At 46.4% G+C, this 21133-nt stretch overlaps 1 non-coding gene across 1 annotated transcript; it reads left to right on the top strand.

The window, feature by feature from the left end:
* The first annotated feature begins 5821 nt into the window (after positions 1-5821).
* Positions 5822-5893, top strand: Trnat-ugu (transfer RNA threonine (anticodon UGU)). Its single transcript has one exon. It is a non-coding gene; the product is annotated as a tRNA-Thr (tRNA).
* Positions 5894-21133: the final 15240 nt, after the last annotated feature.

The raw sequence follows: 21133 nt of genomic DNA, 5'->3' as shown, positions 1-21133 counted from the left end.
TGTACAGGTGCTGCCATCGTTGCCCCATCATCTCCAATACAGCGCGCATATCACCACGTGTGCCCTAAAACCCTGCCAGGTAATCAATTTCTTGATTTACGTGTGGGAAAAGCTATATCGGTCAAACAGGCAGATGCCTAAATGACCGCTTGCGCGAACACCACAATAACGTCGGTCCAGGGTCACATCGGCATTCATTGCCGTTACTGCGGGTGTACACCCGGCTTCAATCAGAGCAAAGTGATGGCGAGGCATAGGGATCAGCTAACTCGCGAAGTTATTGAAGCCGATTTCATACATAAGCTAGGAGATAAGTGCGTTAGTGCTCCCTCTATTGCGCTTCTAAATCAAGAAATTGATTACCTGGCTGGGTTTTAGGGCACACGTGGTGATATGCACGCTGTATTGGAGATGATGAGGCAAGGATGGCAGCACCTGTACATCCTTTCTTTTAAATGCGAAGTATTTCTTAGCGAACCTCTGGCACTTTGAGCGTTTCTATCTATCTATCTATCTATCTATCTATCTATCTATCTATCTATCTATCTATCTATCTATCTATCTATCTATCTATCTATCTATCTAGCCGCCTACGTCTGGGTGCTCTCATGATCGCCTCCTTAACCTACTGTAGACAAAAATTGGCATGGGAAGGTAAGAAGATTTGACGAATACGACTGTCGGGTCATGACATGAATAACGTGAAAATCCTGTCACGTACGTCGTCAAACCCTTTCCACTAGACACATGTGGCACATACCCGTTTGCCACGGGCCGCAGTGTACGGGTATGCGCCACAGGTGATTGACAGTTTATATCTACCGAGGAACGGCGAGAACAGACATTGGTAACCTAAATGCGAGAGCGTTAAGAAAAACCAACATTGGCAGCGTTGACTTGACGAATGGAAAGAATGAAAATTAGGATCCCAGCAGGAATCGAACCCAAGCATTCTGCGTGGCAATCAGGTATTCTAGCACTGAGCCACGCCAGGTCTATAAACTGGTTTGGAAAAACAGCCTACGCAGGCGTAAATTCGTTGCAACGTTAATTGTGGTTGTGGTGCTTGCTATCTAATTTTGCAAGAAAGCAATGAGCACTACATGATACTCCTACGATGTGTACTTCTACGATACAGGCGTCAGATTGTCTGTTTTTCCAGTGTTGGCTCCGCTTTTATAGCAGTCTAATGAACATTACATTTGTAGTCCTATGATTCAGCAAGCTATATTGAAGCATTGCTCGACCTCGCAGGAGTACATTAACGAAAGTTACAAATGATATCCACATCACTGCTTCGGAAAGTACACTTCGTCCGCCAGAATGACGCAGTGTCCTCTTCATTTCTTACGAGGCTGGGCGATGGCCCCATGCTGACCCAGGATGATGCCAGATTGATTGACAGCCGCTTTGTAGACTAGGCGACGTAGGCCACATACGCCCAGGTAGTCTACGAATACGACAAGCGCCATCCACTGATGTTGGTCTACGTAGCACTATCCAGGCCTACCAGCCTAGACGGCCTATACCTCACCAACGCGAAGGGTGGCTTCAGGTTCCGACGTGTCGCCGGCTCTATCGACTCACAGTTTGTCGACGAAATGACCGAGGCATCCACGAATTCCAACAGCTCTACTATACCACATACTACACTACACATGGACCCCTCGTCACTGCTATCAGGACCGGATCCTGTGTGTCATGACCAGCTGCTGATGCTCACTGACCACGGTGATAATGACCTTGTTCAAGAACTGTCAAGAACTTCTTCCACACATGCACACGGGTTCGTGAAACGTGCGTGCGTTCTCCATCATAAGGGACAAGTATAAGCACTACATATCAGCTTACCACTTCTGGTGTTGGTAATACCCACGTTGTCGTTGGCAGCGTTACTCAACCGTAAAAAACTGGTTATATAACACATATGTGTCTCTTCAATATATATGTGCGCGTATAAAATTTATACAAATCATTAGCGTCATTTTGTGACGTGTCGCTCAGTAAAAAAATTACGCCACAGTCACCTTCCTGCCGCATGCTTCGCATAACATCGACTCCCACGGTACGTGGGATCTGCTGAATTTTTTCTTGTCTAGCGCACTCTCCCTTGCCATGTATATATGCACTTCTTATCGAAATAAAGACTATGTCAGCGCTCTTTACCTTTGTTGTCTCGTCCCTTCCTAATCGTTCTTGCGCTGTTAACTTTTTGAAATGAATCCACACCAACTTGCCCAAGCGTCAACCCTTGCCTTCTTTATCTTCTTCTCTTGAGGTCGCGCGCTCTGCGTTTCTTTCTTTTTTTTTACCGCCCAAAGGAAGGCGCTGCAGGGTCTTGGGACAACGCGAGCGGAAGGGTCCGAGAGTGGCTTGTGTTCCGTGCATGCGTCCTGGCGACTCGCAAATTTCTTGGGTCCCCAGTTTTAAAACTGTCTAGTGTTTCGCCGGAGCTGGGATGTGCGCCTTCGAATTGTACTTTGACATACAGGGCGTGGTCGACCGTTCTCGCACCGTTATCTCTTGAGGGGGAGTTTTGTACGTCTTGTGCTTTCACCGCAAAGTTTGCGTTGAAGCTATAGACCACACGAAGGTCACTTTGCTCGCTGCAGCGGCCGCGTTTGCGAAATGAGTGACCTGCTAGCTAAAACAGCCAAAGTAGGGGTTAGTTGAAGTAACAACTTTGGCAGTTCGCGCTGGTCCTATGTGTACCTGTGCGCAGGGTGTCGAAACGGAACAAAAACTGACAACGAAAAACGAAAAAAAAAAACGATATTTTTGACCGGAACGAAAACGTAACCGGAACTTTATCTATTATTTCATTCCGGAATGAAACCGAAATTTTTTCAATCGTTTTTTGGTCCATGAGAAAACTTCCCTATCCGGAACACCTGAGCTCATGCAACGTGAGCATATCTCAGGCAGGAATTCCAAAACAAAGATATGTTGCAATTGTGCGAAAAACGAAAACAGTGGCAACCATAGATGTTTATATTAACACAACTGAATTTTCGCGCCTGCCACGCAGGCCAGCGTAGAGAGGGCATTGTCGGCGCTGAAGTTTGTTACAGCGAAAGCTGTTATGAGATCACAACAACAGATTTTGGCGCCATAGTTGTCCGTCGCCGCCGGTGTCCGTGTCCGCTATCACGTGATATAAAAAAATTAAATGAGGAACAAATATCTGTGATCGGATGGGATTTTAACCCGCCCCTCTGTGTGGCAGTCGGGTCTTCCACCACAGTGCCACGCTGGTGCTTGTAACACCTTCGCGTGAGGGCTGTAGGGCAGTGCGGCCCAGTGTTCCGTATTCGATGCAAAGGCATAAGGTGCCCAAGCGGTGCACTATTCCAACTAATACCAGTAGATCTAGAGGGTTTTGTTCCCTATTAACCAAATCTTAGATTTCTCCATATTCACGACCGCTCCAGACGCGTGGCAAAATTGCTTAGTCTTCTTGAATGCTACTTTTGTATAAAAACACGCTATGTCGTCATTTTAGCACTAACGCGTTTAAGCTTAAACAACATTAAAACACCACCATTCGTTCAAACATGCTGACCATGCAAATACTATAGGTAGCGGGAGAACTGCCCCTATGGGAATTAGTAGGGTGGTCGTACTGTACGAGATATGTCGCCAAGCTACTATTCCTCGACCTTGGTAACATGTTTTGCGTACTTTTGCAGTTCTTAATGCATCTGATGACATCAGCTTTATGCGGCGTCCATTCTTAACTCGATAAAACTATCAAGATGCCTTTCCTACGTTGAAGAATTACAGGAATGGAGTTGAACTGCCCGGCCATTCCCAGAGTGGGAATGGGCTAAGTTTTTTTCATTCCGAGGAATTGAAAGGAATGAAATTGCGGCAAGTTTTAATTCCCCGGTATGGAATTGGAATGGAATGGAGGCGCCCATTCTGCAGCACTGCTTCCCACCCACTGCAAGGTGCTCAGGCATAATTCTTCATCATCATCAGTCACAGCTCAAACTGCACATAATGATTTACACATGTGTAGCGGGTACCACGATTCTCCGAGGAATTACGAAAAATGGCATAGTGGGAAGTTCGCTGCTTCAGAAAAATTGCGATGATTTATGACGTATTGGGTACCTTGCATGTGTACTTGTATTAGTTGTCCCAGGAGACTCTACAACGGGCTCTACAAAGTGCCGCTTTGGGAATATAAAGTCCGCTTATATACCCCAGTAAAGTTGGACGGTGATGAGCAGCCCGCCGTTGCTCAGTGGTAGAGCATCGGAGGCCGTTATTCGAAGGCGCAGGTTCGGTCCCTGCCGGCGGCAAGTTATCTTTTCGTACACTTTACTTTCTTCACATTTTCCATTAAAAACTCCCCTATCTTTCCATTAATATTGTGTCTAACAACGAAAAACGAGCCCTTAAAAGTAATCTTCTTTCCTTCACAACTTAGTTTAGCAAGTCTTGCTTGACAAATTGATTTTCGTTTATATACCGCTTTTTTTTGCTATGTGACAGTCAAAACCACATTTTACTTCATACAAGCTCTAATATGGTGACTTTCAATGTAACCTCAGGCATATTAGAGGTAACGTACACCTTCTCAGAGCCTTTCGTAATTTGCATACCGAGCCGCCGCGGCGGTACAGTGGTTACGGAGCTCGACTGCTGAAGCGAAAGACGCGTGCTCGATCCCGACCGCGGTGGTCGAATTTCGATGTATGTTCGTGCGTATGCATGCATGTGTGCGCGTGTATAGTATAAAAATAAAAAAATGTAAATGTTTCTGGCGGTTCGAACCCCCCAAACCACCCTTTTTGTTTACGCCAATGAGCCGAGCGATATACCGGCGTACAAACCAGACATGGTGCGCACATGAGCTTTAGCGTTTAAAGGGGCCCTGCAACACTTTTCAAAGTGATCATCGAATGGCTTCATTAAAAGAGTTTATTGCATCACGAATCGACGGCCACGAAAAAGTCACAGTTTCGCCTCAAAGGCGAAGCAATGAATGCGATAGCAAGGAATTGGAATTTCACAGGAAGAACGGCAAGCAGCTAGAAACTTGCTGCGCTCTGCTCAAGCACAAAAGACGCATGAAAAGAAAACACACAAGGCGAGTGCGAACTAACAACTGTCACAGCTCGACACTTCCAGTGCGCTGCTCAAACACAAATAATGAGGCACGAAAAGAACGCACAGGCAGGGTGTCGGAACGAAATGTTTTTCGTTTCGGTTTTAGTTTCGTTCCACCGCAAAAAGTACCATTCCGTTTCTGCTCCGGAACGAAAAAAAAAAGATGTTCCGTAACGGTTTTTTTAATGCAAAATTTTGAAGTTCAGGAAATCATAAAGCACATCGGATCTGTGATGTAGATACTTGCCCTCCTATTAAGAAAGTGGGACAAGGGTAAAACACGTTCTTCAGAGGAGCAGACGTAAGTGTACCACGAATTCCTGCCAACTAGCAGAAACCAGTATAATTTCGAAGTCATAGTATTTATTTTCTCAAAAGACAAATACGAATTTTTTAGTAGGCTCATTGCTTTGGGGTATATAACGCTATGGGGTATATAAAGCGTCCGCCTACTACCTGAAGGCACCAAGTCTGCCAGAACGAGACCCTCGCAGGGTCTCGTTCTGGCAGACTTGGTGCCTTCAGGTTGTATGCGAGGGATTATTGGTCAGCTGCCAGCTCGTAAAAAGTTCACGTGCTACGTGACGCCTACAGGCAGAAAAAGAGTGTTCCACACTCGCCGCCATGGCTGCGATCAGCGCTGACTAACACTCCTATGTTTAAATGCACATATATACCCCATAAAGTGTACGGGAGGATGACCGCCGCCGTAGCTCAGTGGTAGAGCATCGGAGGTGTTATTCGAAGGTCGCAGGTTCGGTCCCTGCCGGCGGCAAGTTATCTTTTCGTCCACTCTATTTTCTTCACGTTTAATCCTAATTGCTACAAATAACATCCCCTATACTTTTCGTTGCATTATTGTCTGTTAGTTTTCATTAATCTATGTTGTGGGCATTTATGATGCACGCCGTAGTCCAGATAACTTGGGCTACTTTGGGTGATTTAACACGAACCTAAATGAATATCTACGTTGTGACCCTATCCGAAAGCGGTGGCAGAGAATTGAACACGCGGCTTCGCGCTTGGCGGGGCAGCGCCACAACGGCGGGTAATTTTGTACTGTGTGTCCGCTGCGTAGTTGGCGAGCTGTATTGCAAGCACCTTTCTCTGCGTTTAGTCCTATATGGGCGGCATGCGATTGTGCAAAGTGCAACTCCTGTTGCCACAAGAAACATACAAAATGCCCAAGCTATATGCAGCCGCCTAACGAACATTTTGACAATTTCCCCGAACAACTAAGTTTGGAGAAATGCATATAGTAAACGACATTCGTGCCGTGTGGGTTTTTTAATTTCTCTGTCCTCGGGTCGTCACGTTACACATTGTATCACTCGCTCGAGCTTACCGAAAAGTAAGTCCCTCGGCAACGCGGATGACGCATGTTCGGCCAGAATGCTTTTCCCTTCCTAGAATAGCGTCGCGAATCTATTATGATGCCGTGCCCGTACAGCCAAGGCTAGCACGGGGGACGGCGCAAAAGCGAGGTGACGCCACCTTGCGGAGGCAGCCTTTGGAAGAAGCGTGGGCCGCAGCTTGGTTTTGACCACGGTGTATTCTTACACCGTGGTTTTGACACATGCGGAAGGGCAGCCGGCTCAAGGACTTGTGGGTAACTGCAGTTTCCGACGAGGCGTTATCCGAGTAGTAGGGCGCGCTTATTCATTGTGGCTGACACAGACGAAAGGAGGGGACACAACACTGCGCTGACTGTCAACTGAAGTTCAATAGAAGGAACCACGCATATAAAAGCTGATCGATACCTGTAGCATAGCCACGGCGCCCCGTTTACACCTCTCAGCGTGAATAGATAAATAAGAGTTTTCCACCGCCACGGGCCGGAGCAGTCACGAGGCACAGACTGCTCTAACATAAAAATCGTTTATTTGGGAAGTGTGATTAACTCCGAAGTGGAAAGGGAAGTGGGAGAGGGGAGGAGGAAAGGAACCGTACCGCGCATGCACACAGCTCTGGTATGACGCCAGCCATCGGCATATACAAACAATTTACAACAAAAATGCAAAAAGTACACTGCGCAGCTAAACATGATGATAAAGATGACAGAGCCGATCAACAAATAAACTCAGAGAACTTAGAAAAACCAGGGGACAGCAAAACTGCAAACGAAATCGCTTAGGCACGAGGCAATGCATGAGTTTTACTAAGAATCTAACAAGGCAACCAGGTTATCAAGCAACGAAATGGTAGGCTTGGCTTCTTGTGTAGTATGCCTCCGTTATTTCGCGTGATAGCTTTTGACGGTGTCTGAAGTGCTATCAAAACCGGACGGCAACCACAATCGCGACAGTGCAAAGAAAGGTGCGAATGCGCAACACCCTTCAAAGAACTGTGGTGCTCTCTCAACCTAATGTTCAAGTATCGCCCCTTTTGGCCTATACACACTGAAGTGGATCATGTGAAATTGCCGCATGTGAAAGGGATCGTATAGACAACGTCTTGGGTCGACGTCTGTGCCCGTTGTGGCAACACTGAAGCTTTAAGAACTATGTTCCACAATGTCCTCCCGCACACACATATCGTGTCTGCTGTGGTCGCTTTCTTCTATAGCGCGCTTCATTCGGAGTTATCATTTGCCTGTAGGCATCATTTCGTCATGCATACGAACAAATTACAGAACCCCTTTTCTTTTCGCACTAAAAGCATGGAATTCAGCCTTGTGAGAACTGACGCAAAAACGTTATTCCCCGTACCTGTCATTAATTGGCACAGCTCGACACTGCTTGACGCAACTCTCACGCAGATGGCTAGGTCGACAACGGAGATTGCGTAACACGGCTTGAATGCGCCAAGAAATTAAAATGCATTACTAAAGCAGTAGGAGCAGCAGATGCGTGCAGATATATAGATAAGCACTCAAGCATATAAACAGATAGACAGGACGATATAGTTGCATGCATAGATAAGAGTGCGCGTGAAGTGCCTTAAAAACGACACAGTCGCATGAAAACGGTCTGAAATAAATTCAGTCGGCGTGAAAGAGGTTAAGTGAAGAATTCGAGAGTGGCATATATCCAATGGCACATACGCAGTTGGCCAAATAATTGAATGGCTACGCGTAGACTGTGGCGTATACCCAGTGACCCAGTGTGGCGTGTGTGCGGCTAGAGACAGGCGTAAATAGTTAGATATACAGGTGGCTGTAGGAAATTATGCCGAATCTCCTCTAATCGCATTAGTGAAAAGTCTGCTAATACAATATCTAAACGCATGGCCCCTCTCGCCGTCTGTTGATGGCTACCGGTGCACTGCGCGACGGAAGAGCGTGCGAGCGTGCCTCACACGCTGCGAATTCTTTTCGTATGTTATCTTTGCCTGTGATCGGATGCAAACGTGTATCGGGGAGGTTATTGTTAGGCTGACTTTAATGGTGCTCCGATTTCCGGTTCTGACTTAGCTGCGCAAAACAAGCTGTCGTCGATTGTAGTGTAACCAAGATATAGTTGCACGATTTCACCAACACGAAATTTTATGCTGTCATCCGTCCGATGCGATCCTGTTGAGCGGCTCAGAATATTCGCACGAGCGAACCTCTTCACGTCACTATACTTCGTCTCCACGCAGTGAACTTATCTGTAACAGCGATGATTCATTGTGTGCTTTCATATTCGAGCATCCTGTTCTTCATAATTGTCGCCACTCTCACGCCCTGCTGTCCCAAAGCAGGGTATGTGGTGAATGAGGGCGCGGTTTTTCTACGAGCAACCTCTTTCTCACTGCTTCTTTATGCAAACGTCACCGGATTTAGGTCCAGCAACATCTGAAAGGTTAGAAAAAATAAATACTTGGAACTCGCACCGACAGCCCAGTTTTTACTATAGGCATCCATGTTTGCGAACTTTTCTTTCCGGCGCAATGACGCCAGTAGATTCTGTCGAGGCCATCGACCGCATTCGATCGTTCCCTTTACAGCGACTGTGCCGGACGCTTTCTTTCCGGGCAAATCGGGCCATGAGTCAGATTGCAAATACTCGAACTCAACTTGTCCTATCGCCTCACACAGGCGACAAGTTTAGGCTACGCAGATACATTCTTATCTCTACCAACGTCGCTGAAAACACGGGAAGGATGCAATGACACTTCATGCTCTACCCGGAATAAACTGTGAGTGTATAGATAGCCCTCTTATGTTGTTTGGCCCTGTCCATCGCGCTCTGGGGTTCTTATTTAGGTAGACGAATATGGAGAAACAGTTTTTCTTGGCAATCACTACACCAGTTTTGTTGACGTATGTTGCACTAAAAAAGTTAAAATCTTGCGTGTGCAAAGTGATGGATGATGGATGCAAGAACTTTATTGAGGTCCAATAGGTCGTGCTAGTTTCCTAGCCCGAAGCGGGCCGCTCCCACGTTGGGACCGAAAGACCTAGCCTTTCGGCCGCTTCGCGGGCCCGTTGGACTGCCCATAATTGTCCCTCTAATGTCGGACTGCGCAGAGCTGCGTCCCACCGCTCTTCAGTGTTTTCCTTGTCGCTGCATAACGCGGAGCAATGCCAGAGCATATGAGTGAGATCTATTGTTTCGTGGCATGTTTGGCATGTTGTAGGAGGAGAGAACTCCGGATAAATCTTGGTAATTAACAGCGGGTTCGGATAGGTTCTTGTTTCTAAGAGCCTTAGCGTAATGGCCTGTGCTCTATTTAGTTTACTGTGCGGAGGGGGGAAGACCCTGCGTCCTAGGTAGAAGTGCTTTGTTAGCTCGTTGTAAGAGAGGAGGTGATCCCTGCCTTCTGAAACCTCAGCATCTTCTTGCCTTGTGGCTGCACGGTTGGCAAGTCCTCGTGCATTGTGGGCAGATTCGTTGAGGTTCGCGGGAGCACCGTTGATTTCTCCCATATGAGCAGGAAACCAGATGATCGTGTGTGGTTTGATTACCTTTCCCTTGAGAATTGCCAGAGCCTGTCTGGAAATAACTCCTTTGGCAAATGCTCGGACGGCTGCCCTAGAATCGCTGTGGATCCTCGATCTATTTGGGTCTAAAAGCGCCAGTGCGATGGCTACTTGCTCAGCAATTTCTGATTCTGTGGTGTAGGTGGAAGCCGAGTTGACGAGTTCACCTTCGCCGTTCACAAGTACTACTGTGAAGGCTCGTTTATTGGACATGAAAGCCGCGTCGACAAACGAGCATTCTTCAGCCTGATTTTTAGCTTTTTCTAGCAGGGTTTTGGCTCTGGCTTGCCTTCTGCTCACATTATGAATTCGGTGAACATTCCTTGGGACAGGCAGAACTGTTATATTCTCCCTCAGATCGTTGGGAATTTCTTTATGGTTGTTATCTATCGCCTTAATTGGTATACCAATCCGTGTGAGGATGTGCCGTCCTGATCGCGTGGTGGAGAGTCTAATTAACTGGGCTCTTTCTTGTGCCTTTGCTATTTCTTCCACTGTATTGTGCATCCCGAGCTGCATGAGCCTGGCAGTTTCGGTGTACACAGGTAGCCCAAGAGCTACCTTGATTACCTTCCTTAACAATGCATTTAGTTTGTCTCTTTCGGATCTCTGCCACTCGTGCATGGCTGCTACGTAGGCGAAGTGACATAGCAGAAAAGGCGTGAATTTTTTGTTTTTAGGCCGTTGAACCAATAGTATTAAATCGCAAAAATGAAACGAAATGAAAAGTACGACGCTCTCAACTCTTTACCTCGATAAAGAGTTGAGAACTTCAAACATTAAGGTGTATGAAGGGAAAAAAATGTTGCAAGATTCTGAATCGTGGCGAATTGGGCATGTTGGTTGTACAACGTCTGAAACTATTTGTAACGCACGAAACACGGACACAAAATAAGACGAGACAACATACGAGCGCTCGCATGCCACGCGTGGCAATTTCTTTAACCTTATGTGGTTGGGCTTCCACCCACACACACAAAAAAAGATCTGTTATCACCGCTCGGCACAAGCCGCGTCGCAGTGTTTGGGACACTTCTCGATTGTATTAGACTATTCTGATAAGATTGCGTGCATTACGCGAGCAGACGAGTTTATTTTAGAACTAACGCGAGCACCAGCGATAACGTCGATCACTCATCTATACAAGATGACACGTCCCGCCGACGATCAGATCATTCGACGATCGACGACTGAGCTCGCCGCGATCGTTGCATCGTGAGTGTTACTCGCTTGTACGTTGAGTGTACTTGATTTTCTGGGCACAAGTTCGCCCAATAAAGAGTTTCGTCTTTAGCAGTATGACTTCCGGCTTCTCCATCGTCACAACCTCGTGAATATATACTAATTATTTTTGTAAGTGGAACTTTCGCGAAACCCTCATCAAGATTGTAACAACTTTACGTTAGCAGTAAATTAATATATCAATTTTCTCGAATTTATGAGCACTAACAAATACAATCTACAGAATTGCGATATCTGCCTGTGGTGTAGGGTTACGGATTAAACATATTTGTTTTAAGCTTACCAGTTCACGGTAATTAAAAAGATATGTGAGACCCTAAATAAAAATTCTCTCTGCAGTCGTTACAAACAACTTAGCGTTACCCGTCTTGACAGCTTAGCGGCTAAGCTGCTTAGCTCAAAGATGCTGGTTCGATTCCCAGCCACGGCGACCGTATTAATTACGATGGGGCCAGAATGCAAAAACATCCGTGTACTTACATTTAGGTGCACTTTAAGGAACCCTGGGTGGTCAAAATTAGGTCCCCCTCTGCGGCATGCTCGCAATCATGTCGTGGTTTTGGCACTCTAGATTTTTTCTTGCCGCACCTTGACTATGTCTGGCTCTTGTGCCAAAAACACCAAAGTATCATAATCACCCCATTATTTATTTACTTGACTTACTTTTCTCTTTTAAACGTAACAAACTTCATTCAAATTGGTCCAGCGTTTGTATTATAGATACATTTTGTGTTATGCATGTATTTGAATAGAGAAATTTGTATTGGCCCAAAGCTCCTCGCAATGGCCCTCATCTCCTTTGAACCCTCGCGGGACATGACGGTTTGGTCAAAGGACATTACCCGCACGAATATCGCGTGAACCATCCACATTGATTCAAATGTGAAGCACGAAAAAGAAAAGAAACTGAGCAAGGCGCACTTGTATAATCACATGGTGATGTGGCGTGAAAATGCTCACTCGGCAGTATTCAACCATGTCCTGGTCCCAGAATCGTACGCTTTCGAGCGTAAATTAGGCCACGGTTATACGAAAGCAGTCGAACTTGGAAACGCAACAATACACGCCGGATACGCAGTTGTTTTCGACTTTGTTTCCGTTTTAATTTATGCTAATTGTACCCTAATCGCTAGTGAGCTTGCCAGGCCGGGCATACATGCACTTGGTTATAGCCTCAGTACCGCAATATGCCACATCGTACGCAACATTTGCTCTGTTGTTTGTCCGACAATGCATACATTGCCGGATCATGACACCTATAATTTCGCAAACGAGTATATGTCTGTTCCGTGCTATCTTCGGTGCAGCTTCTGACTCACGGGACGGTCAGCGTAGGTCCGGTCGCAGTTCCCCCTAATGAGTCACGTCGAGTTTACCTACAAGGTGCGAGCTAGGTGATCGTGTCTCCGTCATAAACAGCGCCTACCGCAGAACAGTCGGCAGATATACTCTGCAAACAGCTGGTAAGCTGTTATGAGCTCACGACAGCCGATTTTGGCGGCGCTGTCGTCCGCCGCCGCCGGTGTCCGTCGCAGCCAGGGTGTCGGAACGAAATGTCTTTCGTTCCGGTTTTAGTTTCGTTCCACCGCAAAAAGTTCCGTTCCGTTTCTGTTCCGGAACGAATAAAAAAAGATGTTCCGTAAAGGTTCGTAACGGTTTTCTTTTGTATGCAAAAATTTGAAGTTAACGTAATCATAAAGAACATTCGATTTGTGATGTGGTTACTTGCCCTCCTCTTAGGAAAGTGGGACAAGGGTAAAACACGTTCTTCAGAGGAGCGGAAGTAACTGTACTGCGAATTCCTACCAACTTGCACAAAGCAGTATTAATTTCAAAGTGATAGTATTTATTTTCTCAAATCACAAATACGAATTTTTTTGGTGGGCTCAATGCTTTGTGTCAAGGGACTGAGCACGATCTCAGAAAGAGCACTTCATTGAGTGTACTCTCTGATGTGAGAGACCGCTGTTCTGATAAAAAAAGATCGCCAGGCCTGCGCGGAACACGCAGCACAGTCACAACGAAAGCTGGAAGAGCGGACTTTGTAGAGCCCGTTGGATAGTCTCTTGGGGCAATAATACAAGTACACATGCAAGGTACCTACTACGCCATAAATCATCCAAATTTTTCTGGAGTAGAGAAGTTCCCACTATGCCATTATTCGTCATTCTTCGGAGTCTCGTGGTACAATGCAAAGGCAACAACCCAACGACACAAGCAGCAGCAACAGATGCAGACCCAAACCTCCTTAGTGAAGCGTGGGAGGCTGCGATATCGAAGCCGGACCTGGTCGACCAGCGCCAACTCGTCGCGCGGGCCCGGCAGGCGGTCCAGGCCAGAGGGTTCCTGGAATAAGGGACCCTCCCACATTCACTTACTGACCACATAATAAACGTTTTCCTCTCTCTCGTGGTACACGCTGCACATCTGTACGGCATTATGTTAATTTTGTGCTGTGACTGAAGATGAAGAATTATGGCTGAGCACTTTGCAGCGGCTGGGAAGCAGTGTGGCGGAATGGGCGCCTCCATTCCATTTCAATTCCATTGCGGGGAATTAGAACTTGCCGCAATTCCATTCCTTTCAATTCCTCGGAATGAAAATGCTTAGCCCATTCGCACGCTGGGAAGGACCGGGCAGTTCAGTTCCATTCCTGTAATTCCTCAACGTAGGACAGCCATCTTGATAGTTTTATCGAGTTAAGAATGGACGCCCCATAAAGCTGATGTCATCAGATGCATTAAGAACTGCAAAAGTACGCAAAACACGTTACCAAGGTCAAGTGATAGTAGCTTGGCGACATATCTCGTGCAGTACAACCAACCTACTAATTCCCATAGGGGCAGTTCTCCCGCTACCTATAGTATTTGCATGGTCAGCATGTTTGAACGAATGGTGGTGTTTTAATGTTGTTTAAGCTCAAACGTGTTAGTGCTAAAATGACGACCTAGCGTATTTTTATACAAAAGTAGTATTCAAGAAGACTAAGCAGTCTTGCCACGCGTCAGGAGCGGTCGTGAATATGGAGAAATCTAAGATTTGGTCAATGGGGAACAAAACCCTCTAGATATACTGGTATTAGTTGGAACAGTGCACCGCTTGGGCACCTTGTGCCTTTGCATCGAATACGGAACACTGGGCTGCACTGCTCTACAGCACTCACGCTTGTCAAGCGCGCCTCGCAAGCATAGGTGGGGTGAGGACAACTTTCTGTTTTCGCCTGTGCGCAGGTATGCAATGTCTTCTTTGCCGCAAATATTAAATACGTGTGTTAGGTACTAAACTGCTTCTGAGATAAAGATCAGGCTGTGCATATATAGAGTATTCGCCGCTTTCATGTGGGGGTGTCAAAGGGAACCAAGGCGCAGGGATAATCTGTTTCTCCCTTCGGTATCTGCTGGGATAATGCATTTGTTTGTGCAATAACTTATGCCTCGGTTTCTAGTAGGTGCGTTGGTTATAAATGTACCGTGCTTGTAATCAGCCAAGCCATTTTAAAAATACTTCTTTATTGTTAACTTCGAAGCTCTGAATTAATCATGTTTGAAGTTTGAAAAAAAGCACGTAGACGAAAACGGGCTCCATTTTGGGAAAAAGACGTAATTCCATTCTCATTTCATTCGGTGCAAAAGGCGCTTAACTCCATTCTCATTCTATTCCTCCAGGCGTCGTCCCCATTCCATTCCGGGGTCGCGAAAATGTGGAATGATTGCGGAGTCAGTCCAATTCTGGTGGGGCAACTCCGCAACACTGGTGGGAAGCATTAAAGAACACACTCTTTGCGCTATTAGCATTGTGTGATGACTGTTTGTTATTTTAGTCTTCTGTCACGCTATATTACATATATTAACACGATTCCTTGCCCGGCATGACACCTGTATAGAGTATTTTTGCGAAGGAGTTACAAGCACCAGCGTGGCACTGTGGTGGAAGACCCGGCTGCCACGCAGAAGGCGCGGGTTGAAATCCCATCCGATCCTAGAAATTTGTTTCTCATTAAATTTTTTCTTATATCACGCGATAGCGGTCACGGACACCGGCTACGGCGGACAACTATGGCGCCAAAATCAGCTGTTGTGATCTCATAACAGCTTTCGCTGTAAAAAACTTCAGCACCGACAATGCCCTCTCTACGCTGGCCTGCGTGACAGGCGCGCAAAAATCTAGTTGCGTTAACACATCGTCGTTTTGGGACGTTAAACCCCAAGAATTATTAACTCACGGGACTATAAACATCTATGGTTGCCACTGTTTTCGTTTTTTGCACAATTTCAACATATCTTTGCTTTGGAATTACTGCCTGAGGTACGCGCTAATACTGTACCCTGAGATATGCTCACATTGCATGAGCTCAGTTGCTCCGGATTGCGAAGTTTTTTCGTGAACCGAAAAACGATTGAAAAAATTTCGGTTTCACAAAATAATAGATAAAGTTTCGTTTACGTTTTCGATCCAGTCGAAAATATCGTTTCTTTTTTTTTTCGTTTTTCGTTTTCGGTTTTCGCTCCGTTCCGACACCCTGGTCGCAGCTATCGCGCACAATGAGCAGAAAGGCCAGGGTAACCTAGGCCGTGGTGGTCGCGTATTTTACCACAGGTCCACGGCAGTGCTTGAAACTGCTTGAAAACGGCAGGGCTTGAAACTAACGTGCGTATACTGCACGGCAGAAGCACAGAATCGCTCAGGCGTCCCGCCGTGTGAGTGACGTAACGAGTCGGTGGTTTAAAGCTGCCCACCCATTACAAAGGGCTCAGCCATAATTCATCACGAGCCACAGCATCGGCAAAGTGTGCATCTACACAGGTGCCCATATTGCCTTAGGAACCGTAGTGGGTATTTCACAACTGCACTTGTAGTACAGCCGTACTAAGAGAGCTCACAGTGGGCTCTTATAGAACGTCGCTCCTTCGGCTTTCACTGTGCTGTGTGTTCCGCGCAAGGTAGGAGTCTTTTTTGTTCTCAGAATTGCGTAGTTTAAAAAACAGAGGGGGGACGAAAATAATTCTACAGACCTCTTTTCCTGCCGTGGTTTTCTTCAGTCGATTCTACTCGGGATCGTTGCTGTTGAAATTATGACTATACTATGGCTCTTTTCAACGATTTATATTTTCGCTTCATTTTTCGTGCTTAATCACAACGGCGACGCAAGTTCTCATAACGAGCAATCGCGCATTGATACTGGTTGCGTTAGTGTTTCGTTTAAGCGGGTTAGTTGCACTGATGCGAACAGACTCGTTTTCTGAAGTTCCAACCGTGCTCCGTATAAATTCGTTCTGGCAAACCGGCATTTCCGTTTAAGTGAGTTTTGTTGATCCGGAGTTCACTTCAAATGTAAAACGCAGTGTTGCAGCAGTTAACCTCTCACTGATGGCCACAGTCTTTTTGGTTTCAGTCTAACAGAACGCAGCGTAAAAACGCATACTACTTCGGTTCACTAACGGCCCGTCGATGTTGCCCAACGAATTATAGTTGCGTAAACATTGCCATGTGCTTGAGACACCTTGTCTACGGCGATGGCTCGTACGTTCACTTACCGCTTCCGTTGCTAGAAAACGCGGTAAGAATTGGGCAAGTCGGGGCGCGTGACACCGATTGCCGAGTCGACGCGTGCCATATGCAAATCCGAAAGTCGCGTGAATACTGTTCACGCGGCTTTGTCGAACTGTGAGAGGCCACCGAACTCTGGAACCTCAGACACGGAGTACGCAGTTTTTTGACGAGTAACTTGTGGCTATATAATAAAGCGCTTAGAGACAGATAGCGATGGTATTTAACTAATCACCTGTCCTCAGTAGGAGACAAAAAACGCGAAACGTGACACAGATAACAACGATGGTAGTGAATGAGTTATTCGAACAGTGCCGATATGTGGCGTTGAAGGCTCTCTTGCGTTCCTGTTCACTCTTTACGCCTGGTTAACAGATCTTTTAGTGTAGGTAAATTATTTGGTTCAAAATACGGGCAACTCTCTCGCGTTAACATCGGCTATTTCATCCGCTCTGAAAGGTTGTAATTCTCTCTTGGACGAATTATGTTTTCCAAGGCTTGTTTACGCGAACGAATAGAAGTTGCTTAGTTGCGCTCAAACTTTCTGTGTGGGTGGCCCATTGGCACGTCTTGCAAAAGCCATCAGCAACAAGCATGATCGTACTGAACTGAAACACGTCGCTGTTTTCGGTTGGCATCTGTTACTGCCATTGGCGACGCAAATCATTACCGTTGTGAAATCGTGCCCGTGCATAGCCATGAGACGTTCGGTTCGCGAGGCTCCTTACACCTACTACACGCGGCTTCGTCGTATCTGTGTCGCCGCGACATACGAAGAAGCTGCACAAGTGCATTCCGCGCTTTATGTGGGTTAGGCATTGAATCAGCGCAGTGGGAACATCAAGGGCGGGTACGCAGGTTCCTCGGTTGAAACATGACCTCAGAAATCGAGCGGGGCGCTGAATTCAGAGGCCACGATCGAAGGTTCTGTTTCTTGTTGTGGGGTGCGCGTGAAAATGGGGCATGGCTCGGTCCCTTATACTTCGCTTTCACTACCTTATAGTAAATACACGCACGCACATGCAGCCTTACTCATGCGCAGCAGTGTGATGTTCGTATCTATCATTTCGCCCTATATTTTTGCACATGTTCGCTTGTTGCAAGAGGTATACTCTGTCGTATAATTGACACAAGCTTGAATATAGCACTTCCCTATTGTCGTTTTGTTAAGCGTTTTTTTTTATTTGGGTATTTGCATCGAGCCACGACAAACAAACAAAGAAATGTTGTAAAATCGAACCACGTAGTAGGCATTTCGTTTTACCACACGTTGTCTTGCACTTTTATGCCATGTTTTGTCATCTATCCCCCTGCAGCGGTATTCTTCCATGAAGCTGTTTTCGATGGAGGCGAAAATGTCTGAGGCCCGTGTACTTAGATTTAGGTGCACGTTAAAGAACCCCAGGTGGTCGAAATTTCCGGAGCCCTCCACTACGGCGTCTCTCATAATCATATCGTGGTTTTGGGACGTTAAACCCCAGATATTATTATTCCATGAAGCTGATCGATTTCATTCTTCTGTGATCACTAAATTAAAAAAAGTAGGAATTACAAATAGACACGCACGTCATGGCAAAAGGCAAGCGTGCTCTAGCTAGTTTTTAACTAATCATTGGTTGTGTTCCTACTAAGCTTCAACTAGAAAATCATTTGTTTTATTCTTACGACGGTGATACACACGTCGAGGAAACAATGTGACCACCTAAATCTCAAGATCCACTGTATGGTTTGTATGTGGCTCAAGTGGGACCGAGCAATAATTTTTGTACCTACAGAACACACTTTTGGTAACTAATGAATTCTGTTTCAATCTACTCACCCCATTGTCACCGCCCTACAAGGAATGTGCGAGCTACAGCGCCAAGTGCGCGCCCGCTCGTTTCGTCCTATATGGACACCTTCGACAGAAAGAAAAAAGACAGACAGACACGAATGTTGATCGCTTTGTTCAGCACGCGGGTGCAGCGGGTTAAATGAAGCGTGCCTGGTCTGTGAATATCGGCAGGGAAAGCGACTGCGTGGGTGACTTCGAGCAGGAGTGTCTAATGAGCGCGCGCCGTTTAATTAAGTCCGGCGGCGCAACGTGCACACGAATCGAAGCATTTGCGTCACGCTTGCTTTGTCCCGCGACGACGTTGCGCGACTGGCCTTGAACGCGGTAAACGAGCATGTGAGTACGGTCATGCGCCGAACGCGTTTGTTTTTCTTAAGAATTCAGCAACGTGAGCGCAATGGGAAATTGGTGTTTTTAAAAGCCACGACGGGTTCCGTCGTAACCACGGAGGCGCGTTGCCTCGACGCGCACGTTTTGCCTAAGCGGGGGGAATCCGCTCGCGCACGTGTTTGTAGCGACGAGAATTTCCGCCCGGAAATCGAAGAGCATCACCCCAGCGATTTACGAATAGGTCGACGACGCGCGAACGTTCTCTGTGCTCATTTTGTTTTTTCTCCTTCTGCAACACCCAATGGCGTCTTAATCGAAGACGGGCCGCGCCTGGTTTGTGTCAACATTGCACGCGGATGTGATGGAGCGTGACGGCCCGAAACGATGTGCCAATACGGGAGATAATGCCTTTTCACTCGCTCTGTTTACAAACACCAACCTCTGCATACACGACGGGCGCGGCTATGCAAATTACCCGTCTGATGCTTCGGCGACTGGCTAAATGATCAGCAGGCTTCACGCTGTTTTTCGCAAGTTAACGTCTTGCGAAAAACAGCGTCGGCTATCGATTTTTCTGTAGATGCGTGGTACCTGTGTCACCTGCATGAGCTTTCGATGATATTTGGAAGGCCAGTACGACACGAAACAATTAAGTTGCGACTTAGTTCACGACTTCTTGACATGGCTGGAAAACATGAAGAACATGATCTATTTGGACACGATGCCTTATATCAGGGACAGTGGAGGTGATTTTCGTTTGCAAGGAAGTAAGGAAGCTTTACTATAATTGTCACCGCAACTGAGAGAATACCTTCTCTATTCTGCCATCCTTGGCGGTTTTCACGCGCATCTACAACAGCCTTAATCGAACCCTCGTAAAACGAATTTTATTTGAATATTCAGCGATCATTGTACATGCATTCTAGTAATCAATCATGCCTTCTGTCTGCAAAATGTTTTGGCACATGCTTTTGAAGCACCTAGAGAAGTTTCTTTTTTCTCTTTGCCACAGAAAGTTTCAGCATGGCAAAGCCAGATACCACAACTCTCAATCTATGACGTCGTGGATCTGCTAGGGATGGCCCAAGAGCGTATAGATAGAGGAGAGTAGAACTGATGGAGTGAACTAACCGAACCTGCAAATTCCATAGGTTGCGGCTTCGCTGCCCAGTGGTGGAACATTACTGCTTTTTAATTTCCTCTTTTTTTTTCATCGTTAGGAACATGAACCTTATCTGAAATTTACCTACCTTCAAGTTAAAAAAAGAAAATTTACTTCGCATATTCTTTTCTTGGCTTCATAGCAATGAAACAACAGAAAAAAAAAGAATTCAGGGGCGCGACATCATTGTGCCGGCTTGAGCATACCAACGCCATCTTAATTACCTGAGACGAAGGGCTGTGTGTAAAGCTAACTTAATTATGCTTACCTTTCGGCGATTTGTGATTGGTTGGCGCCGCACTCTATCCTGCCTCCATCACATCATACCTGCCTGCCACTTTCTTGAGGCTGTGGATATGCCACCTTCTTGAGGCTGTGGAAACCTTGTGGATATAAGGAGCCGACGGGGGCAAACACGCCTACGAGGCCCGTAAGACCCGCGGTGGTTCCTTATGTCCACAAGGTAACACACAGCCTCAAGAAGGTGGCAGGCAGGTATGATGTTCCACTGGTTTTCTCGGCCCCTGTGAAGCTGTCTCAGCTCTGCCCTCGCACTTCCGGTGAGGGAACCACAGGCTGTGGTGTAAAACACGCTACTGCCTACACCAAATGTGAGACAGGAGTTGTGTATCAAATCCCACTGACGTGCGGCAAGTATTATGTTGGACAGAATGGCCGCTGTCTGAATATACGTGCCAGGGAACATGACCGAAATCTAAAGAAAGGAAAAGAACTTGCGCATTTTCCTGTGCCCTGTAAGGTCTGCAAATGTGAACCTCGATTTCATGAGGTCAGGATTCTGGGTAAGAGCAAGCATCAGACAGCACGTGAATTATTAGAAAGCCTTTTACATTAATAAGTTAGGGGGTGAATGTAGCAGTGACGCGTAGATACAGCTGCGGTCTTCCGAGATTAGATCGTTTGAGGGCTGGATATGTTAGGCAGTGTTGTTGGCTTTTCTGCGCTTGTGTGTGTCACATGTACATGTACGCCCTGT

Source organism: Rhipicephalus sanguineus, chromosome 3, assembly GCF_013339695.2.
Source record: "Rhipicephalus sanguineus isolate Rsan-2018 chromosome 3, BIME_Rsan_1.4, whole genome shotgun sequence".
Taxonomy (NCBI): Eukaryota; Metazoa; Arthropoda; class Arachnida; order Ixodida; family Ixodidae; genus Rhipicephalus; species Rhipicephalus sanguineus.
This window is presented reverse-complemented; position numbering and strand designations above follow the sequence as displayed.